This window comes from Carcharodon carcharias, chromosome 6 (assembly GCF_017639515.1).
Source record: "Carcharodon carcharias isolate sCarCar2 chromosome 6, sCarCar2.pri, whole genome shotgun sequence".
Taxonomy (NCBI): Eukaryota; Metazoa; Chordata; class Chondrichthyes; order Lamniformes; family Lamnidae; genus Carcharodon; species Carcharodon carcharias.
In genome coordinates, this window is record NC_054472.1 from 9,681,924 (window position 1) to 9,704,758 (window position 22,835).

The 22,835-nt window shown below is 43.1% G+C and overlaps 1 protein-coding gene and 1 pseudogene across 2 annotated transcripts in view; both read left to right on the plus strand.

The window, feature by feature from the left end:
• znf407 (zinc finger protein 407) overlaps positions 1–22,835 on the plus strand; it is a 427,383-nt gene that overhangs the window by 218,925 nt on the left and 185,623 nt on the right. The window lies entirely within an intron of this gene.
• LOC121278957 lies at positions 20,062–20,344 on the plus strand (annotated as a pseudogene).

Here is a 22,835-nt window from a genome sequence, read left to right on the forward strand (position 1 = left end):
CAATGCAGTACAAAAGTCAACTCCTAATCCATTCAATCAGACGATCAGATTTTGATGCATCTACTGTACTACCAGTGATACATGGATTCTGAATCAACTCTTTCATTACCGTTTTTATGTCTCAACAGAGATTAGGGGGTTAAAGGTCTCTCTCTATGAAATAACTGGTTTAAAAATTGCTGAGTGCATTGGCTGCTGCATTTCCTACATTACAACAGTGACCACACTTTAAAAAGTGCTTCTTTGGCTGTAAAGCATTTTGGGATGTCCAGTGCTCATGAAAAGTGCAATGTAATTTATTCCTGCTGTGTATAGAATAGCGTGATCAGGATTAAAGTTACCTGCTAATTAAAGCATTGAGGGCTGGCGACCTCACAAGATGCTGGTTGTTTTGGCTGCTCCAGTTGGGTAAAAAATATCAATTCCATCAGATGAGTGTGTAGAAGCTTATACTGTTAGATTTATCTGACGGTTGAATAATACATGAAAGCAGTGTGACACTTTGAGATACTGAGAGCAAAATACTTAAAAGGAATAAAGATGGATTCAGTTCACAGCAGTTAAATTATCTTTTTTTCAAACTTATTTCTTGTACAACTTGAATAAATGACAAGACCTTGGGATGAAACGGTATTCTGTAGACCTTCACAACGTAATGTTGCAAGTGGATGTTGTGAATTTTCAAAATGGCCATTGAGTTCAGATCTCCATCGGGACTGAAGATGTGAAATCTGCTCTATGATTTATGTCCTGGAAATTCTTTCATGTTGCAGCCAGTTCTTCGACGCCAGCTCTTATAGTTTGTGGGACAGGGCTTTAATATTTCAACATGACTGTGCTCTTGCAAACCTTTCCCTTCAGTACCCAAAGAAATTAAATTTCTCCACTTCCACCGGTTGCCAATCTGCATATATTAACGCTTTCAGGTAGCTTCTTAATAATATTTGCCGGTAATTTTTAAATAAATCGTTCATGAGATATGGGCACCGCTTATGAGGCCAGCTTTTGTTGCGCATCCCAAGTTGCCCTTTAAGAGTCGATCATATTGTTGTGGGTCTGAAGTTACATGCAGCCTGACCAGGTAAGGATGGCAGATTTTCTTCGCTAAAGAACATTAGTGAACTAGGTAGATTTTTATGACATGGGATGATCATTTTATGGCTACTGAAACTAACTTTCAATTCCAGATTTTTTTTACACAATAACGCATTTGTTGACTGAATTTAAATTCCTTCAGCTGCCATGGTGGGATTTGAACCTATGTCCCGAGGGCATTAGCCTGGGCTTCTGGATTGCTACTGCAGTGACGTTATCGCTATACGATCGTCTCCTCACAAATTGAGGCCACAACTTCACCTGATTGGCAGGAGCTTAACATATAAGCTATCAATTGTCCTTCAAAGAACCAATGAATTGATTGACTTGGATTGAAAGTCTACAAGGGCTTTGACTGAGAATCCTTATATGTAGCCTTCTATGTTGTCTTTTAGGAAGGGATATTGGCTTTCATTTTAACTCCAGCTACTTGATAAAAAGAAAAGACTTGCATTAATATAGTGCTTTTCATGACTCAGGATGTTCCAAAGTGCCTTACAGCCAAAGAAATACTTTTGCAGTGTAATCTCTGTTGTTAAGCAGGAACTGTGGCAGCCAATTTGCACACATCAAGCTCCCACAACTCCCTGTGATAAATGGCCAGATCACCTGCTTTTTAATGATGCTGATTGAGGGGTAGATATTGGCCAAGGTAACCAGGGAGCACCAGCAACCCCCCCCACCATCTGCCAGCCCCAGCTCTTTTTTGAAATACTGCCATGTGATCTTTTATGTCCACCTAATCATGTTAATGCCTCATCTGAAAACTGCATGAAATAGACTCAAGTTTCCCTGTTCGTAACAGGAAGAAATGTTATTTTCATCACTACTGCTAAATATAAATACTGTACAGCAATGCAAAATTAAAACAAAAACGAATTTATTTAAATAGTAACACCTATCACTTGCATGTCTCAGACTTTCTATCCATACCTTTCATACAGCGTAGCTTGAGGTCAAAAATGTTATGAGCTCAAATATCCCATTGCTTAAATATGAAGTAATCAATAGCTTTGATTGCACCTTTAACACAGTAAGATGCACGAGGCACTTCTTAGGGATGTTGTCAGACAAAATTTGACACCGTGCCACATAAGCAGATATTAGGACAAATGACTAAATGCTTGGTGAAAGAGGTGGGGTTTTGTAGCCCAGTCCTCTGTCTGTGGTCTAGGCCTTGAACTGGGCTACAGTGCCAACAGGGAGGGAATATGGCCTGACCATTAGATGCTCGAGATGTCCAGTCTCTATTAATAAATTTTGTGTGTGAAAGGTATTATGTATGTTAAATTGTATTTAATTGGATGCTGGTGGTGGGCATTAACTGGGGATTCACTCAAACTACTATTAGTTGAACTGGGGTTTAAGTTTAGGAAATGCGTGTTTGTATCTCTGTGAAAAGTGTGTAAGGATTGACACTTGTTTTAACCTTCACTGTGCTTTCTGGAGAGTAACAAAAAGGTGATGCTTTGTAAGTTGTTCTTGCCGATTCTGTAAAATCACTAGGCTGCACCGTTATAGCCCATCTGATGGAACAAGGAGGCAGAACTTCTATAGTAATAGTACTCAGCTTCCATCTGTCCAAACTTTTGATTGGTCAGTTTAAGGAGCATACTTCTTGGTGGGTTTATTTGGTGGGTGCTACCTAGCACATATAGGGAGCGTGGAGAACTGGAACATGTGCCCCACATGCTGCTGCCAATGGTTGGCGGTGGTTGAGGCTGGTTGGCGGAGAATAAAAACTGCAGTAGGTAAGCAGAATCCATCAACAGAGTTACCCTGGCTGGAGGGATGGGGTAGGATTAATAAGAGAGATGTGGATGGCATGGGAGGGGTGGATGAGGTGATGGAATTGGTTAGTGTGACAAAATGGTTGGTCTAATTATTTGATACAACTTCTTGTTTGAAAGCTATTCTTTGTACTAAAACTTAAGGTTCACTAGATTTTATGGAATCATAGAATGGTTAAGGACAGAAGGAGACTATTGAGCCCACCTTGCCCCTGCTGGCTCTCTGCAAGAGCATTCAGCTAGTCCCACTCCCCTTCCTTCTCCGTGTAGCCCTGCAAAATGTACCTCCTCAGGTAATTGTCCAGTTCAATTTTGAAAGTCACAATTGAATCTACCTCCGCTTTCAGACAGCGAGATAGTTTTAGAAAAACTTGAAAGTGAATTAAAAGAATACATCAGTGTTGATTTGCTAGACGAAGATGATAACAGTCTATCCCTGCAAATTATTAGCCCAGAATTTCTTTGCGTTGCATTTGTGTTGGGCATCAGACAATGATGTGTTTGAGGCACTTTGGCATTGAGTTTGGACATGCCAGACAAGGAACCTGGTTGTTCAAGGTGCAGACCAGTGGCGAGAGAGACCTCCATGATACAGCACTGCCACTAAAGAAAGTAGGAAAAAAAGAAATTATCTTCTGTCATCATGCACTGCAAATTCAGCTTGAAGATAAAACAAACAAAATATGAGAAAGAATCTTCAAAGCGAATCACTTGTCTATTATAAGAAGAACCAGCATTTATATAGGGCTCTTCATGATCTCATGACATCCCAAAGCGCTTTCCAGCCAATGAAGTACTTTTTGAAGTCTAGTCACTGTTGCAATGTAGAAAAGTGGTGGCCAATTTTCACACAATAAGATCCCAAAAATAGCAATGGTTAGATAATCTGCTTTTAGTGATGTTGGTTGGGAGATAAATATTGGCTAAGACAGCAAGGAGAAGTATCAACTGAGAGAGCAGACAGGGCCCCAATTTAGCATGTTGCCTGAAAGATGGCACCTCCAACAGTGCAATGCTCCCTATATTTTCAAGTTGTTGAAGAAGGCTTGAATCTACGAGCTTCTGACTCAGAGGCAAGAGTGCTACTCGCTGAGCTATGGCTGACACTTAACGTCATGAAAATCAGGGGGCTTCTGTAAAGGGCATGCGACCCAGGTGTTGGAGATGTAAACATACACAAGAAAGTATCTTGCATCTGAGTGAAAATATTGCATCTGAGGCTCTGTACTGTGCAGTATCTGCACAGCATGTATAATCTGTGTACATCATTCCAGTCTGGTGATACCTCGCTTTGGTGAGTTTGCAGTATCAAGTGATGAATGAAATACCATGGTGTTTCCGCTGCAGCATGAGTACAATAAACCCCAGAATCCTTGCATTCCTCAGCAGGACCACAGGAAATGTTGTTCTAGAATTATGAATAACGCAAGTTCAGTCTAACTGGGGTGAAGCAAGCCCCTCTGCCCAAACTAAGAACAGCCTTGTGGCCATTTAAAAAAATCTCAATAAGGGATCAAAATGAGCAAAAGCCTTCACCATAAATAACCTAAATGTAATCCTTTTCAGTTAGCAGGGCTTCCTACACATATTAACTTGTGAAGAGGATTTGGTCTGGTTTTATAAATCCATCATCCAACCAACACTACCATTCTGTACCCCTTCAGACCAAAGTTCCAGTAAGTTGTAGATATTGTCCTTGCAGGTATGGATCCACAGTATTTAAAAAAAATGTCCCAAACTGTCTTTAAGGATACCAAACGTTGTGGAGCATTGTCCCCTGAAAAGCTCTTTTTGGGAAATGGTTGATCCACATGATGTTATGGTGATGCTATACAATAACATCTGTAGCCACAAATGATCGCGCTTTGCAGTAAGGAACAGGATTCAAGAGAATGTTGCATAGCCGAATAATATTGTCACTGTTGTTTTATCCAAATCTTTATCCAAGTTTAGCCAATGGTGATGAATCTCCTCCTACAGGTGAACATAAATATAGGTGCATAGAAAGCTTCTCATAAACTATTTCTCTCAGCTTGCTCTGTGATTTATTACCCAAACGTATGTTGTCTGTTAATATACTAGGATATGGATTCTACATGTTCCCTTTCAAAACTATTCCTATCATACCCACACGCTTAGCAGTAAGTGGTTTGATAATGTGGTGCTGCATTGCAATGAGGATACCCTTAAATGTAGATTTTCTGATTATAGATCTTGCTGTTCCCAATGTAACAGTGGGGAGGGCACTCATATTCTCTGCACTGCAGAATGTAATGAAGGCATAACATTACCTGCAAATCATACCAGAAACACAAGGACACCCAAATATGACTGAGGCGTGGTTAAGCACCAGCGGAATGATCGGACCCATTGACCAAGATTAATGAAACTCAGATGGGTTTTAATTAGTGCAGCTGTGGTCATAAATTATCTACAGAATACAAATATTGTTATATTTGGGAAATCCTTGATTTATTTTTTTCTGTTGGCCGGTAGATTTAGATGAATGAGTTCTAATCATAAACATTCTAAAAGAGCGCCTCAGGCAGCGATTTATTATTTAGTAAATGCAAGACACCATCAGCAAATGTGAGTGCTACCCAAACACAGCGCAGTAAACTTGTTCTCGGCATTAATTTTAAAATGTCGCTGAAATGTGTGGCCTTGTACGAGTCGTCAAAAACATTAGGGTGTCTAGTACAAAACACAAAGCAGTCTGTCAGGCGAAGAATGTACAAGAATTATTGTCCAGCAGATGATCCATAACAGAATGCCACTGTGCATGCACTTCCAGCATATATCAACTACATTTATTCTGACACATAATGTGATCTTTTCATATTATACTTTAAGTGCATTTTTCAGTAAACAGAATGGCAAACAAGTTGCTGTGTGAAAACGTTAAGATTTGACAACTCTTGTTGTGATTATGAAAGATTCATGATACACAAAAGCTTTGTGGAGGCATGCAGATATCGTGGGAATTCAATACCCTGGATCAGCTAAAAATGTCATAGCTTCCCAATAAAACAAATAAGAAAATGATTGAATCTCTCCCCCCACTCTACAAAAAATTTGTTAAATTCCTTGCAGCTCGAGCCCAGGCTCAAACAACACTGCTTAAGGGACTGTAAACAAAAGATAACAAGAGATATATTAAGTGGCAGCTTAACAACTGTTCACAAGAAGAATGATAAAAGAAACCAGAATGTTCACGTTAACAGATTACTGTCCTCTGTGGTTTGAGTTTTGGAGTAGATTTGTAATGTTTTGTGTTGTTTGACATATTCTGAAATTGCATTGTGAAGTTAATAATGAGTCAACAGCCACTCTCCGCTAAACAATGCTGGTCGTAATATTTTGTTGGTGCTCTGGTATTCAGTAGTAGATATTTTTAAATCACTGTTCAAAAATGTTCACCAAAATAAGGAGTGATCCTGCATGTTAATCTAATTTGACTTAAAATCTTATTGTCATGGGAAAAATTAACAAGTAAAACTGTTACTTGAAAATTAAACGGTACCATTAAGATGAACTAAAAGAAATCCTTGGTTGCCAAGGATATCTCCTGGTAGAGTATTGGAGTTCATAACCAGAAGATTGCAAATTAGAAGCCGAACTCTGTTTGATACTTTACCTATGTTGTGCAACTTTCTCTAATTCAGGGAAAGAACGTGGACAAGGGGGTTAATGATAATGAGACTGTTCCATATCAAAGGAGTGGGGAATGACAGCCCCTGCCAGCTGATCAGAGAATGACATTCGTAGCAACTGCGAGGGAGTTGACATTTTAATTTCCTTGATGGCCTTCGTTCTTCCCAGATGTAGGACTAGAAGAGACTTTGCCAGCACTGCCATCTTACCTTGGGGAGCAGAAAGCTCATTGAAAAGTTCTTTTTAAAGTTGAAAAGAAACAGAATTTCATTGAATCTGAACCATGTTTAAAATTCTAAGTGAATTTTGATTTATCAGCCTCCATGTATGGTAGGATAAGATAATTGAAGCATTCATGTATATTTACAAGAACACTGTACCACAGTCTCCATGATGCACATTTCTAATTCCTTGATCTCTCTCTAATAAAGCATACAATGTAGCTAAATAGCACAATTTTAAAGGTGACCCAGGGACAGAGACTCAGGAGCTCACGTGCACATATCTTTGAATGTGGCAGGACAAATTGATGAAGCTATTTTAAAAAGCATGCATGATCCTTAGGCCAATGAATAGAAACATAGGTCTTAATTTTCCAGCCCCTCACATCAGCAGGATCTTCCAGTCCCACCGATGTGAGCAGAGATTTCAATTGCTTGCCAGCCCCACCACGGGGTGGGTAGGGGGAGGTGGGGCTGGAAGATTCCAGCCATGGAGTATAAAAGCAAGGAAGTTATGGTAAACCTTCATAATTCACTGGTCATGCCCCAGCTGTTTTTCCAATTCTGCCCACCACCCTTTAGGAAGGATGTCAAGACGTTTCTGTTTTTCCTACCAAAATAGAAAACTTCCCTTTATTCCACATTATATTCCATTTGCCTTATTCTTACACACTCACTTAGCCTGCCTAAGCCCCCTTGAAGCCGCTTTGCATCTTCCTCAAAACTCTCATTCCCACCTAGTTTTGTGTCATCAGCAAACTTGGGAATATTACATTTGGTCCCCACATCCAGATCATTGATATAGATTGCGAATAGCTGGGGTCCAAGCACTGATCCTTGCAATACCCAACCAGTCACAGTCTACCAGCCTGAGAATGATCCGTTTATCCTTACTCTCTGCTTTCTGTCCGTTAAACCAATCCTCAGTCCGTGCCAGTATATTACCCCCAATCCCATGTGTCCTAATTTTGCTTACTAACCTCTTGGGCAGAATACTGAGCTTGGTGGGTGGATGCGTGCCCGACCTGGTTGAGCTTAAAATGACGTGCGATGATGTCGGGCGAGTGTCCCGATGTCATCGGGTAGCCCCATAATGTTTCGTTCGGCGGGCGCGCTGCCAGCTTTGGGGCGCACCCGCCGACAATTAAAAGGCTTGTTAAGGCCATTAAAAAGGTGATTAAACTCAAATTTACACTGCCCGTCCAACCTTACGATTGGCGGGGCAGGCGAAAACACCAAGCAGCTTTGCACTTTTTAGGAAACCTCATCCACGGGCGGGATGGGGTTTCCTAAAATAAATAAGAATAAAATAAAAATTTTACACTTGAATTAAAAACGTGTTTCTGCCGCATGAGAGTCACATGAGGGGACATATTTTATGACATGTTTATTGTGTTCATTAGTTTTTTTTAAACAGCGCTTCAATTGAAGCGTTCTTCCGCATGAGGCCCACTCGGCCTCCTCCCCCCCCACCCACTCAGGCAGCGCTCAGCGCTGCTGCGCGCATTCCAAGCTGGGCGGGCCTTAATTGGCCCACCCACTTAAAATCGCGGTGCAGTGCTGATCACAGGCGGTGGTCGGCTTCCTACCCACCCCCTCCGAGCGCCGCTGCCACCAAAGGCAAAATCCTGCCCCTTGTGTGGGACCATATCGAAAGTCTTCGAAAACCTAATCCACAGCCGCCGGTTCTCCCTCATCGATCATGCTAGTAATGTCCTCAAACAACCCCAAAAGGATTGTCAAATATGATTTCCCTTTCATAAGTCCATGTTGTCTCTGCCCAACCCTACTATTTATTCCAAATACTTGGTTATCACACCTTTTTAATAGATTCTAGTTTTATCTCTACTACTGTCAGGCTAATAGGTCTGTAGCTCCTTGTTTTCTCTCCCCCTCCTTTTCTTAAATGGCAGGGTTACATTTGCTATCTTCCAATTCGCAGGCATCATTCCAGAATCTTTGGAATTTTGAAAGATGATTACCAACGCATCCACTATCTCTAAAGCTACGTCTTTCAAAACTCTGCGATGCAGATCATCAGGTTCAGTGGATTTAGCAACTTTCAGCCCCATTAACTTCTCCAGCACTACGTTTTTACTAATACTAATTTCAGGTCCACAATCTTACTCGTTCCTTGGCTCCTCAATATTTCAGGGAAGTATTTTGCAACTTCCTCTGTGAAGACAGACAGAAAGTATTTGTTTAGTTTCTCTGCCATTTCCTTATTCCCCATTATAAATTCTCTATTCTCTCCCTGCAATAGACCCACGTCTGTCTTTCCTAACCTTTTCCTTTTTACATACCTATAGAAGTTTTTACAGTCCGTTTTTATGTTCCTTTTATGTTAACTTTTATATTCTATTTTCTCCCTTTATCAATTTCTTGGTTCTCCTTTGTTGAATCTTAAAATGCTGTCAATCCTTAGGTTTGGTTTACTACTTCTTTTTGGCAACCTTGTATGCTTCCCCCTTTGATGTAATGGAATCTTTAACTTCTCTTGTTAGCCACAATTGGACCACTTTAGTTACTGGCTTTTTGTGCCTTAAAAGAATGTAAATTTGTTGCAAATTGTGTATTAATTCTTTAACTGCTAGCCATTGCTTGTTTACTGTCATACCTTTTAATGTGGTTTCCCTAATCCACCTCAGCCAACTTGCCTCTCATACCTTTGTAGTCTCCTTTGTTTAGATTAAAGACCCTAGTTTCAGATTGAACTACATCACTTTCAAACTTCATGTAAATTACGGTCACTCTTCCCTAAAGGCTCCTTTACAATGATATTATTAATTAGTTCTTTCTCATTGCACATTACTATAAAATAGCCTCAACATACTGTTCTAGAAAACCATTGTGTATACATCCCAGGAATTTTGTCCTCCTTATCATTAGTGCTAAGTAGGTTTACCCAGACCATATGTAGATTGAAGTGTCCCATGATTACTCTGTCACCCTTGGCCCAACCATCTTCACCTGCTTCATCAATGACCTCCCTTCCATTATAAGGTCAGAAGCGGGGATGTTCGCTAATGATTGCACGATGTTCAGCACATTGACTCCTCAGATATTGAAGCAATCCATGTCCAAATGCAGCAAGACCTGGACAATATCCAGGCTTGGGCAGACAAGTTGCAAGTAACATTCGCGCCTCATAAGTGCCAGACAATGGCCATTTCCAACAAGAGAGAGTCTAACCATCGACCCTTGACATTGAATGGCATTGCAATCGCTGAATCTCCCACCAGTAACATCCTGGGGGTTATGATCAATCAGAAACTGAACTTGAAACCACACTATTTATATGGCTAGTCAAGAGCAGGTCAGAGACTGGGAATCTTGCAGCAAATAACTCACCTAACTCCCCAAAGTCTGTCATCATCTGCAAGGCACAAGTCAGGAGTGTGATGGAATACTCCCCACTTGCCTGGATGGGTCCAACAACACTCAGGAAGCTTGACACCATCCAAGACAAAGCAGCCTGCTTGATTGGCACCCCTTCTGCAAACATTCACTCCACCCACCAACGATGAACAGTGATAGCAGAGTGCACCGCCTACAAGATGCACTGCAGAAACTCATCAAGGCTCCTTAGACAGCATCTTCCAAACCCATGACTGCTACTGTCTAGAAGGACAAGGGTAGCAGATACATGGGAACACCACCGCCTGGAAGTTCCCCTCCAAGCCACTCACCACCCTGACTTAGAAATATGCTGCCATTCCTTCACTGTTGCTGGGTCAAAATCCTGGAACTCTCTCCTGAACAGTACTGTGGGTGTACCTGCATCATATGGACTGCAGCAGTTCAAGAAAGCAGCTCACCTCCACCTTCTAAAGAGCAATTAGGGATGGTGAATAAATGCTGGCCTAGCCAGCGATTCTCAAATCTCATGAAGGAGGGGAACTTCCAGATAGTGGTGTTCCCATGCATCTGCTGTCCTAGTCCTTCTGAATGGTAGCGGTTGTGGGTTTGGAAGATTCTGTCCAGGGAACCTTGATAAGTTGCTGCAGAGCATCTTGTAGATGGTACACGCTGCTGCTACTGTGCGTTGGTGGTGGAGAGAGTGAATGTTTGTGGATGGGGTGCCAATCAAGCGGGCTGCTTTGTCCTGGATGTGTCAAGCATCTTGAGTGTGGGAGCTGCGCTCATCCAGGCAAGTGGAGGGTATTTCATATCACACTCCTGACTTGTGCCTTGTCGATGGTGGACAGGCTGTGGGGAGTGAGTTATTTGCCACAGGATTCCTAGCCTCTGACCTGTTCTTGTAGCCACAGTGGCAAGTCCAGTTCAGTTTCTGGTCAATGGTAACCCCCAGGATGTTGATAGTGGGGGAATTCAGCAATGGTAATGCCATTGAATGTCAAGCGGCGATGGTTAGATTCTCTCTTGCTGGAGATGGTCATTGCCTGGTACAAATGTTATTTGCTGCTTGTCAGCTCAAGCCTGGATATTGTCCAGGTCTTGCTGCATTTGGACATGGATTGCTTCGGTACCTGAGGAACCGTGAATGGTGCTGAACATTGTGCAATCAACAGTGAACATCCCCACTTTTGACATTATGAGGGAACGAAGGTCATTGATGAAGCAGCTGAAGATGGTTGGGCCTAGGACACTATCCTGAGGAACTCCTGCAGTGATGTCCTGAAACTGAGATGATTGACATCCAACAACCACAACCATCTTCCTTTGTGCTAGGTATGACTCCAACCAGTGGAGAGTTTTCCCCCCAATTCCCATTCGCTACAGTTTTGCCAGAGCTCCTTGATGCCACACTCGGTCAAATGCTGCCTTGATATTAAGGGCAGTCACTCTCACCTCACCTCTGGAGTTCAGCTCTTTTTGTCCATATTTGAATGAATCAAGGCTATACTGAGGGTAGGAGCTGATGACCCTGATCTCAAAACATCCCAAAGTGCTTTAGCACAATGGGAGTACTTTTGAAACCCTGTTTTAATGTTGGAAATAGGGCAGCCAATTTGCATTCAGCAAAATCTCACAAACAGCAATCGATAAACATCGGGGGATCAAGCCATCAGTTTTCAGGTGTTCTTGAAGAATAAGTATTGGCCAGCATAATGGGGAGAACTCCCCTGCTCTTGTTCGAAATAGCGACGTAGTGTCTTTTACATCCTCGTAGAGCAGACAGAGTTGAACATCTCATCTGAAAGACAGCACCACTGGCAGTGCTCAGCCCAGGTTTTACGCTCAAGTCCCTCGTGTGGGACTGGAGCCCACATGACTGGCTGAATCAGAGATGAGGGAGCACCACCCACTGAGCCGTGGGCCAGGACTTTTCCCTCGCCGGGTGGGCTTGGCGGGGGCAGTCAGGAAGCCAACCATCTCTCCCCAGATCGGGGCCGGACCGCGATTTCATGCTGGCGGGCCAATTAAGGCCTGCCCAAGGTGAATCGCGTGCTTCAGCGCTCAGTGCTGCCTGGGTGGGGGGTGGGGGGGGTGCAGGGGGAGGGGAGGTTGAGAATGCAAGTTCGCGCATGCACTCATCGGGTGCACAGAGCTGCCTCGGGGAGATGAAGAGTTTTGAAAATTAAAAATAAAGGTTTTTGAAATGTTTAAAAAAAAAAAGTCCCCTCTGTCACATGAGCAGGGACAAGTTAGAAATTAGAATGAAATTTTTTATTTTTAACAACGGGTTGAAACATCATCCTGTAAGGTTGGACGGGCAGCGAAAAGTTTAATACAGTTACATTGTCAGTGGCCTTAATAGGCCTTTTAATTGTTGGCGGGTGCGCTACTGATTCCCACGCTTGCCCACCGACCGAAATATTGCATGAATGCGCGATGACATCGCGCATCAGTTTATGCTCGAGTGGGTTGGGTGCACACTTGCCTGTTCAGCGAAAAATCCTGCCCATGTTGTAGGATAAAACTGAGAAAAGTTGATCAACTCTGAATATGCGCAGGAATAACACAGTTAAAAAACACTGACTATATTTCATGCTGGGAGTGATTATATATCTGCCTTGCAGGTTACAGGAGTAGCCAGTAAGCTTATTTATATGCATTGGCTGATTTTCAATATGATTGCTTGAAAACTTTCAAATGTTTTTGGCCCGAGCAAGGTGTGCAAGTCCACTTCTGTTATAACATCAATAATTGTTTCTTCTGCTTGTTAGCATCACTGATAGAAACTGCAGACTCAGTCTGTTCAACTAATTCTTATTTATGCTGCAGTTTATGAGCATATGGAAGCTGTAAATTCTCATGGTGAAATCTCCCTGTTTATGTTTCATTGATATGAGGGAGATAAAAGGGCTGTGGCAGTAAAAAGTATGGCTGTTGACAACCTGTTGTCTGCTTCCCACCTGCTTCTGTCTTAATGTAAACAAATGGTTCAAAAACAGATAGGAGAATATAGATGCACAGAGAGTGGTGAGTTTTTTTTGTATTCATTTTTAGTTTTTGGGCATCGCTGGCAAGGCCAGCATTTGTTGTCCATCGCTAATTACCCTTGAGAAGGTGGTGGTAAGCTGCCTTCTTGAACCGCTGCAGTCCATGTGGTGCAGGTACACCCACAGTGCTGTGAGGGAAGGAGTTCCAGGGTTTTTGACCCAGCGACAGTAAAGGAACAGCGATACATTTCCAAGTCAGAATGTGTTGAATGGGTGGTTGCAGGTGATGGAGTTCCGATGTGTTTGCTGTCTTGTCCTTTTAGGTGGTTTGGGAGAACGTGGAGCTCGATGCCACATGGAGTGGTTGAGATGAATAGCATAGATGCCTTTGAGAGGCAACTGGATAAGTACGTGAGAGAGAAAGGAATAGAAGGGTGAGCAGAGGTTGGGTGGGAGGAGGCTCACGTGTAGTGTAAACGCTGGCTAGGACCTGTTGATTTGAATGTCTTGTGTCTGTGCCACTCATTCTATGTAATACCTAGCTGTTTGTTAAGACTGTGGGTGTTAAAACATGCTGAAGATTTTATTCATATAAGAGGATCCACATCCCAGACTGGTCCCAGAAAACATACCTTAACTACAGCAGGGGATAAAACAGAGACAAATGTGATGGTGGGAGCCTCATTTTTTCCACCATTAATCTGGGATTGCCAGCTATGATGACAGAGTAACTGTGTGAACATTGCACCATCAGGTTTCTTTTATTGAAATCCCTGAAAAAATTAGTTAATTTGATGAAGTGTTTATGATGTTAAACAGAAATCAGGTCGATGGGTTTGTCTTATTATGGATAGAGGAAATTGTTTTGTTTTGTATTACTTTTTAACTATATATTCAAGGCTTTTTGTCAATAGATTGAAGCAAAATTGCTTCAGGAGGTTTTATCCCTTTACTTCTGCTATTGTACACATCACTCCCCCTGTACTGCCAAACTATATAACCTCATTGTTGTGAAGTTCTGTGGATAAGACTCTTGCAATGACATGCGGAGGTGTTTGTTTCTTTGTTCTGAAATGTTTGATTAAGTGGCTGAGAAATTGGTTGGATTTTGGGCACAAAGCCAGCAATAACAACAGCTGTATGCACCAAAACTAATAGCAAGAGGATAACGTGAAATTGGTCCCACTACAACAGCAATGAGTTGCATTTATGTAGTGTCTTCAATGTCGTAAAACATCCCAAGGCACTTCTTGGGGAATTGTCAGGCAAATCTTTGACACCAAACCAAATGAGATGTTAGGACAGGTGATCGAAGGCATGGTCAAAGAGGTAGGTTTTAAGGGGCATCTGCAAGGAGGAGAGCAAGGCAGGGATGTTTGGGCGGGGGTGGTGGAACTCCAGAGCCTAGGTCCTTTGCAGTTGAAGGCATGGCAGAAAATGTTCAGACAATCCAAGTCAATAATTTTTAAAATGTATTCTTTCATGGGATGTGGGGAGCAAGACCAGTATTTATTACCTATTTCTAAATTGCCCTTGGACTAAGTGACTTGTTCGGCTATTGCAGAGGGCATTTGAGAGTCAACCACATGGCTGTGGGTCTAGAGTCACATGTGGGTAAGACCGAGTAAGGATGGCAGATTTCCTTCCCTAAAGGGCATTAGTGAATCAGATGGGTTTTTACAACAATCATTGATAGTTTCTTGGTCAGCATTACTGAGACTAGCTTTCAAATCCAGATTTTATTAATTGAATTTAACTTCCATGTGGGATTTGAACCCATGTCCCCAGAGCGTTAGCCTGGGCCTCTGGATTACTAGTCCAGGTACATTACCACCAATTCAGCAACCCCCGCAAGAGCAATATACGAGGCCAGAATTGGAGGAGCTCAGGGACCTTGGAGGATGGAACTGATCTGCTGGAAGTATTAATACTGCCCCAAGAGATGGTGCACTTATCATAAAGAGCAGGAAAATCTTGTCAGGAGAGATGGTGACACTGGATGGGGTGATCGAGAGCAGGGGCCAGTGGTGGCTGCCATAGCCCACAGTTTCAACATGGATGGAAAGAACAGGAGTGATTCCGCATGCATTCGGGTAAGTAAATAAAATTTTAAAAATTGCCTAGCTTTTTTGTGGCAGCCTCCAGTGATGTTTTAAAGGATGATTGATTTGGTTGCATCAGACCCCAAAAAAATTAACCGCGACACATGGTCTCTAGCCCCTCCATTTGCACAGGCAATGGGCTGAACACTAATTTCAGGCTCCCTAACCAACCTGCCATGCCGTGCCCTCATGACACAGACTGAGAATGCATACGCACCATATTGGACCCAACAGCATTCCCTTTTCACCCAAAATCAGACACTGCTTGTTCCAATTTAATTGCCACTTTTTTTAGTTTCCTATAAAGGCTTGCATTTCCACAGTGCCTTTCACCTCAGTATATCCCAGGATGCTTTGTTAGTATACTTTTGAAGGTTAATCACTATTGCATCTTTTAAACATGGCAGTCAATTTGCACACAGCAAGCTCCAATGAACAGCTAAGTGATACTGACCAGATAATCTGTTTTTCTGGTGTTGTTTGAGAGATAAATATTAGCCCCAGGATATTTGGGAGGACTCCCCTGCTTTACTTTGAAATACTGCCATAGGATCTTTTACATCCGCTTAAGAATGGAGATTGGGTCTCGGTTTAATGTCTCGTGCAAAAGTTGGCACCTCCAATAGTGCAACACTCCTTCAGTATTGCACTGGATTGTCAGGCTATACTATATAAAGCAGAAAATGCTGGAAATACTCAGCAGGTCTGACAGCATCTGTGGAGAGAGAGAGAAAGAGAGAGAGAGAGAGACAGACAGACAGAGTTAACATTTCAGGTCTGTGATGTGTTGAGTGGAAGGTCATCGACCTGAAACGTTAACTCTGTTTCTCTCTCCACAGAAGCTGCCAGACCTATTGAGTGTTTGCCGCATTTTCTATTTCTATTTTAGATTTCCAGCATCTGCAGTATTTCGCTTTTGTATCAGGCTATATTTTTTTTGCCAAGTCTCTGGGGTGGGATTTGAACTCAATCTTTTGACTCAGAGTGGTAACAATGAGTCAAAGCTGATTAAGGGCACATGTAGTCTTGCAGTAGAAGAAATACATTGTGTATGTGCCTGCTTAGACAGTGAGACCAGAGTTCTCTATTTTGCAATCCCAGTCTGCAATTCCTGTGCCCATTGAAGTTGATCTGGTACTCAATGCCTGATCGAGGGACTTGGCATTGGGAACTAACCTCTAAGAGCTAATCCCCTGCCCTTCCTTCCTCCTCACTCCACTCACCTGTGGCCTGGGTCCCTTGCTGATCCGGGGCCTCTGGTGGTTGCATTAGTGGCAGCTGCTACAGGGGCCAATCAGATGATTGGCCGGCAGCTCTTGGGGGGAGGGGAAGGGATTTCCATGCCCTTCGATGCCAGGGAAGGCCTGCTGTTGGCCACTTAAGTGCCTGAGGCACTTCATACAGTGGGCCTTCCCCTAAGGAGACGACGCTGGGCTCTTGATGGTTCTCCAGTCCAGCGAGACCCTGCTGCCCGGATTAAATTCCGCCCTGTATTTCTGTTGCCAGTGTTTGGCATTTCCAGACTTAGTTTGGGAAAAATCAAGGCTGCCACCAGCACATTTGTCCTTTGCTACAGTATATTGTATCTAACTGGACTATAATGAAGGTCAGTTCTCATCCAGAACTTGATGGCAAGGATCACTTTTTTTTGTTGTTGGATTCCCCAGATCAGGGGAGAATCTGAGCTCAATTTCAACACCTCAGTGTTCCAGAGACTCAAGCACGTATTCCAGCCTGACACTCCTAGTGTAGTACTGAAGGAGTGCTGCACTCTCAGAGGTGCTGTCTTTCGGATGAGACATTAAACCGAGCCCAGGTTTGCTCTCTCAGCTGGAAATGAAAGATCCCGTGGATACTATTTTGAAGGAGAGTGAGGGAAGTTCATACTGGTCTTCTGGCTAATATTTATCTCCTAATGAACATCGCTAAAGCAGATTATCTGATCATTATTAGATTGCTGTTTGTGGGAGCTTCCTGTGCGCAAATTGGCTGGCACGTTTCCTACATTGCAACAATACTTAATTAGCTGTAAAGTGCTTTGAGCATTCTAAGGTTATGAAAAGTGCTACATAAATGCAATTTTTTTTTCTTTAATGCTGTTGCATGTGGACGTTTTTCACTGATCCTTTGTTGGGGCTGTTTTGTTCATCTTTACAACCTTGGTTAGAAGCTCCTCATTTTTCCACCACTTAGATCAGTGATAGTGGCTGGTTCTTACGTTTGAAGTACAAATTGTTTGCAACACGATCCAGCTCCTGATGCCATTTGCTGGTTGCTGAAGGGCTTGGGAGATGTGCCAAGAAAGAAAGGCGTCTGTGTGTGTGACATCTTTTATTGTTGCAAACCAGCTTCCACTGGTGTCTTGACAGAACGAAACCTTGATCCGGTGGTGAAGAAACCAAAACGATTGGAGGATTCATTCTGCTGCGCCCTTTGTCCACCAGGACAGCCATTGAGATATTCCAGATGGCACATCTTCCTCCACCTGTTTTGCCATTGAGGACTTGACCTCATAAAGTCTGCAGATCCTGAATTGGCCTCATCAGCCATCTTCGGACTCATGGAAGACAATTGTCCACGCTAGCGAGGGATAGCCAATAATATTGTTAGCAGTATTTAAAATCTTAGTTTAAAAAAAAAACTACAGCTTTAAATAGCAGGATTCTGCAACATTACAGGAAAAACAGAACTTCTATCACAATAAAATACACATTTCATAGGGGAGAATTCCCCCCCCCCCCCCGCCCCTCAAACCGGCGGTTGAGGTGGGGGGGGGTGGTGGTGGTGGTTGTGGTTGTGCAGCAGTGGGCATGGACCTGATTGGAGCCCCTGGTCAGGTCCACGCCGCCATTTTACATGGGTGGGCCAATATAAGGTAGAGAGGCAGAAAGGTTTCGGTGGGGATTTCCAGAGTTTAGGGCCAAGGCAGCTGAAGGCGCAGCCACCAATGGTGGAGTGATTGAAATCAGGAATGCATAAGAGGCAGGAATTAGAGGAACGCAGAGATCTTGTGTAGCAAGTACCTATCTAGCTTCCCCTTAAAAGCATCTGCACTAAATCATACTGCAAGTGCTACATTCTAACCACTCCCTGGCTAATAAAGTTTCCCCTGGATTCCTCCACAAGTGGAAACATTTTCCCTACATCTACCTGACATTTACAGATATATTGCATGTGTGCATGCATCAGTATCTAAAACCTTGCCAGAAAGGAAAAATTCAAAAATGCTTGTCAAAGATTGGTGATAATCCAAGAGTTGGTCTATGACAGCATGTTTCATTTTCCTCTGCCTATGTTCTGTATTGAACCAATACCACTCACAGTGTTGCACATTCATTTATATGCTGGCTGAAAGACCAATATTTTAAAGTGTACAGATCAATGTTAATTTTGATGAGCAGTAGGGACCACTTCCAGAAGGGAAAAGAACTGGGGTTATGAAAAGAACATCACTGCTTCTGTGAGAAACCAGTGTGAGATGTGTTTCTTTGTCCTCCTTAACCCTCATGTCCCGTTACCTATTTAGTATTTTCACATGTCCTTCAGTCAGGACAACGGGACTATCTTGACCCTGGCCCCTCTGTGTGCAGCTTCATATTTCTTTGTCAGAAATTGTAAATCTGTGAGCCAGGGCTGGTTTACCCTTGTTTTTTTCTTTTCCCTAAGATTGAATGCTGTGCGTGTGCAGTCCTTCATCTATGTTAGCTTAACCGAGAGCAGCCAAAGCTTTCCTAATGAGGGTAGGCGACAGAAAATGACAACTTGAAACTGGAACCCTAACCCCGGCCAAGATTCTTCACAGCCTCTGCCTTATTTTTTTTTTTTTTTTACAATTTTTGTCTTCATTTTGACTCTAGATTGTGTGTACAAATAGAATTATGTTTCAATGCAAATTGAGATTTACTTCTGTCTTTCCATTTGCAGTTAGATTATCTTCAGTGGTGATTATAAAATAGGAAAATGATCAAAGATTTTGAAGTGTGTGCATTTTGTTATTCATGAAAATAAAATAATTGAGGTTGTGTAAATGCAACAAATTATCCTCAACTTTTAGAGATTATCCTCAACTTTTAGAAATTATTATCAACTTGTAGCAATTATCAACCACTCTTTAATCACAGGGGTGGTGTTTTATTTTTAAGTATTGATGAATTTCTCAAAGTTATTTTATTTTAATGCAATTGAAATGGTGGTGTCCAGAGGAAGTAGTGAAGTCAGGAAGCCTTAGTATGGACCTGCATCACAATGGATTCCAGTTATTATTTATTGGTATATTGATCGCTAAACTAAAACAATGCATGGACAGTGACATTAACAAAGGGGTTCATTCAAGTATGATCTAGTTCCCCTGTAAGAAATGTTCAAAGTGATTATTTTTCTAGTATTATTTCTAAAAATTTGGACACTGATCTGCTCTTGCTGTCTTTGCAGTTTTGAGGAGGTTCTGCACCCATTGTCCATTTATAAAGAAGTACAGAGTTTGCACCAGTCTGGTATGAGGAGAACATGATAAATCTATGCCTGAAATTTTAGTTTAGAAACGGTAACCGATTTTAACCTCTCGCAGACATGCCTTGGGATGCCTGGACCCAAAGCCCTGAAATTCTCTCCCTGAACCTCTCTGCCTCTCTCTCTTTCTTTCCGATGCTCCTTAAGACCTATCTCTTTGACCGAGCTTTGGACCACCTAATATCTTTCTATGTGGCTCATTGTCAAATTTAGTCTGCTAACGGTCCTGCGAAGCACCCTATAACCTTTTTTCTTACCAAGTTAGAAGCATTAGATGCAAATTCAAGTTGTTGGTGGTAATAACTGAAACAGTGACATTCCACAGGAAAAGGGGAAAGAGAAAATGATGAAGGGAACAGCATCATTTAGTGAGAGGCAGGACAAGGCCCATACTCTTTGCCAGTGGTGTGGGGCGAAAGCATTTCACCTGCAGAAATGGGCCTGCGGTAAATGTGCCCACATTGCCTAGAGAAAAAGAGAACATAACTGGTTGTGCTAGGGCCAGAAGGAGAAACTTGACTGGTGCAGGCCCCATGAGGCACCTGAAGGCGCTGCATCACAGATTCAACAAAGGGACTATCATGGAGTATAGATGTGCTACAATGGCTTCCTCCAGCACTACATAAACTGTTGGTGTATCTACACATCAAATAAAGCTGTTGTGTTGAAAGTTTAAAAAAAAAGAAATGAGCGGAGGTGGCCTTAATAGGTCACTTACTGGAATCAATCGTAATAGCTGATATTGTGTGTGTGAGATGCGTTGTAATTTGTTTCTTTGATATGATGCCACCTATAAAGAGTTATTATTTTATTAATAAAATATCTTAAGGGGCAGGACAGCTGGCCTGAGCATTCTTAAACTAAAGAGGAGTAACAAAATTTAAAGTAAAGCAGCCAGGGTTCTTGGCTCTAATCGCTATGCAGTAGATAGGTTGAGCTCCATTGTGATTCCCCACCACCTGGAAACCTGCCAACAAACGGTCCAGGGTCCCTACACCTTGTTCAAAGAATTGCCACTTTGGTGAGGGTCTGGAGAGTGGCCATTCGCCAGTATTGCTTTCAGAAGCAAGGAACTAAAAGATATGAAGCAGTTTCTGCTTCTTGGATGGCTGTTACTGAAAAAATATTTTGTCATGGGGACACCATCATCCATTTAAAAAAAAACACAATTATCAGTAAAAGCTTACATTTCCTCCCAAAGTGAAAAAAAAATCCAAGAATGTCGGTGAAATATACAAAAATGATGGGGATACCCCATTTGCCCAGATATGTTTTGTGCACAAAAAGCAGGACAAAACCAACCCGGCCAATTACCACCCCATTCGTCTACTCTCAATCATCAGTAAAGTGATGGAAGGGGTCATTAACAGTGCGATCAAGCAGCACATGCTTAGCAATAACCTCCGTTTGGGTTCTGCCAGGGTCACTCAGCTCATGACCTCATTACAGCCTTGGTTCAAAAATGGACACAGAGCTGAACTGCAGAGGTGAGGTGAGAGTGACTGTTGTCCTTGACATCAGGGCAGCATTTGACCAAGTGTGGCATCAAGGAGCCCTAGCAAAACTGGAGTCAATGGGAATCAGAGAAAACTCTCCACTGGTTGGAGTCATAACTAGAACAAATGATAGTTGTTGGAGGTCAATCATCTCAGATGCAGGACATCACTGCAGGAGTTCCTCAGGCTTGTGTCTTAGGCCCAACTATCAACAGCTGCTTCATCAATGACGTTCCTCCCATCATAAGGTCAGAAGTGGGGATATTCGCTGATGATTGCACAATGTTCAGCACCATTCGTGACTCCACGAATATTGTAGCGGGCCATGTCCAAATGCAACAAGACCTGGACAGTATCCAGGCTTCGGCTGACAAGTGGCAGGTAACATTCGTGCCGCACAAGAGTCAGGCAATGACATTCTCCAACAAGAGAGAACCTAGCCGTCACCTCTTGACATTCAAAGGCATTACCATGGCTGAATCCTCCGCGATCAACATCCTGCGGGGGGGAGGTTACTATTGACCAGAAACTGAACTGGACTAGCCATATAAATATTGCGGCTGCAAGAGCAGGTCAAAAGCTAAGAATCGTGTGATGAGTAACTCACCTCCTGACTCCCCAAAGCCTGTCCATCATCTACAAGGCACAAGTCAGGAGTGTGATGGAATACTCCCCACTCGCCTGGATGAGCGCAGCTCCAGCAACACTCGAAACTTGACACCATCCAGGACAAAGCAGCCCGCTTGATTGACAGCCATTCCACAAACATTCACTCCCTCCACCACCGGCGCACAATGGCAGCAGTGGGTGTACCATCTACAAGATGCACTGCAGGAATTCACCAAGGCTCCTTAGACGGTATCTTCCAAACCTACGACCGCTACCATCTAGAAGGACAAGGGCAGCAGACACATGGGGCAGGATCTCCCGGTCGGCGAGCGAGGGCAGGGCCCACCCGCTGACGTGTAAAATAACGCGGGATGACGTCAGGTGGAGCGCCATTTCTATTTTCAGGCCGGCGGGGGCGCAGCCGAGTCAGCTGCGTGCCTGCCGACCTGTCAACGGCCTATTGAGGCCATTGAAAAATTAATTAAGGTCATTAATGGACCTGCCCGTCCAACCTTAGTGTTGGTGGGGCAGGCTGGGAGCCCAGGTGGGCTTCGGAAAAAGCATGAAACCTCATCCACCGGCAGGATGAGGTCTCATGAGGGTATTTATATCTTTAAGAACGGTTTCAAAAAAACTTATGGACATGTCCCAACTCATATATCACATGAGGGGACAAGGCAGGGAAAATTTTTAAGCATGTTTAATAAAAGTTTTAAATCGGAGCTGATCTCCCTGAGGCAGCACTTAGCCTCAGGGAGATCTGTGCGCTGTTCCGCGCACACACGTGAAAGAGCGCGCTCACGGCTGGGGAAAACCCCCCTGCCCATAAAGGGAGCACATAGCACTTCCTGGCGGACATCACGCTGGGCGGGCTTTAATTGGCCTGCCCACATAAAATGGCGGAGTGCCCCCAAATGATCGGAGACGCGCCTGTCCGCTCCCGCACATCCCCCACAACGGGGGAAGATTTTTCCCGTGGAAACACCGCCACCTATAAGTTCCCCTCTAAGCT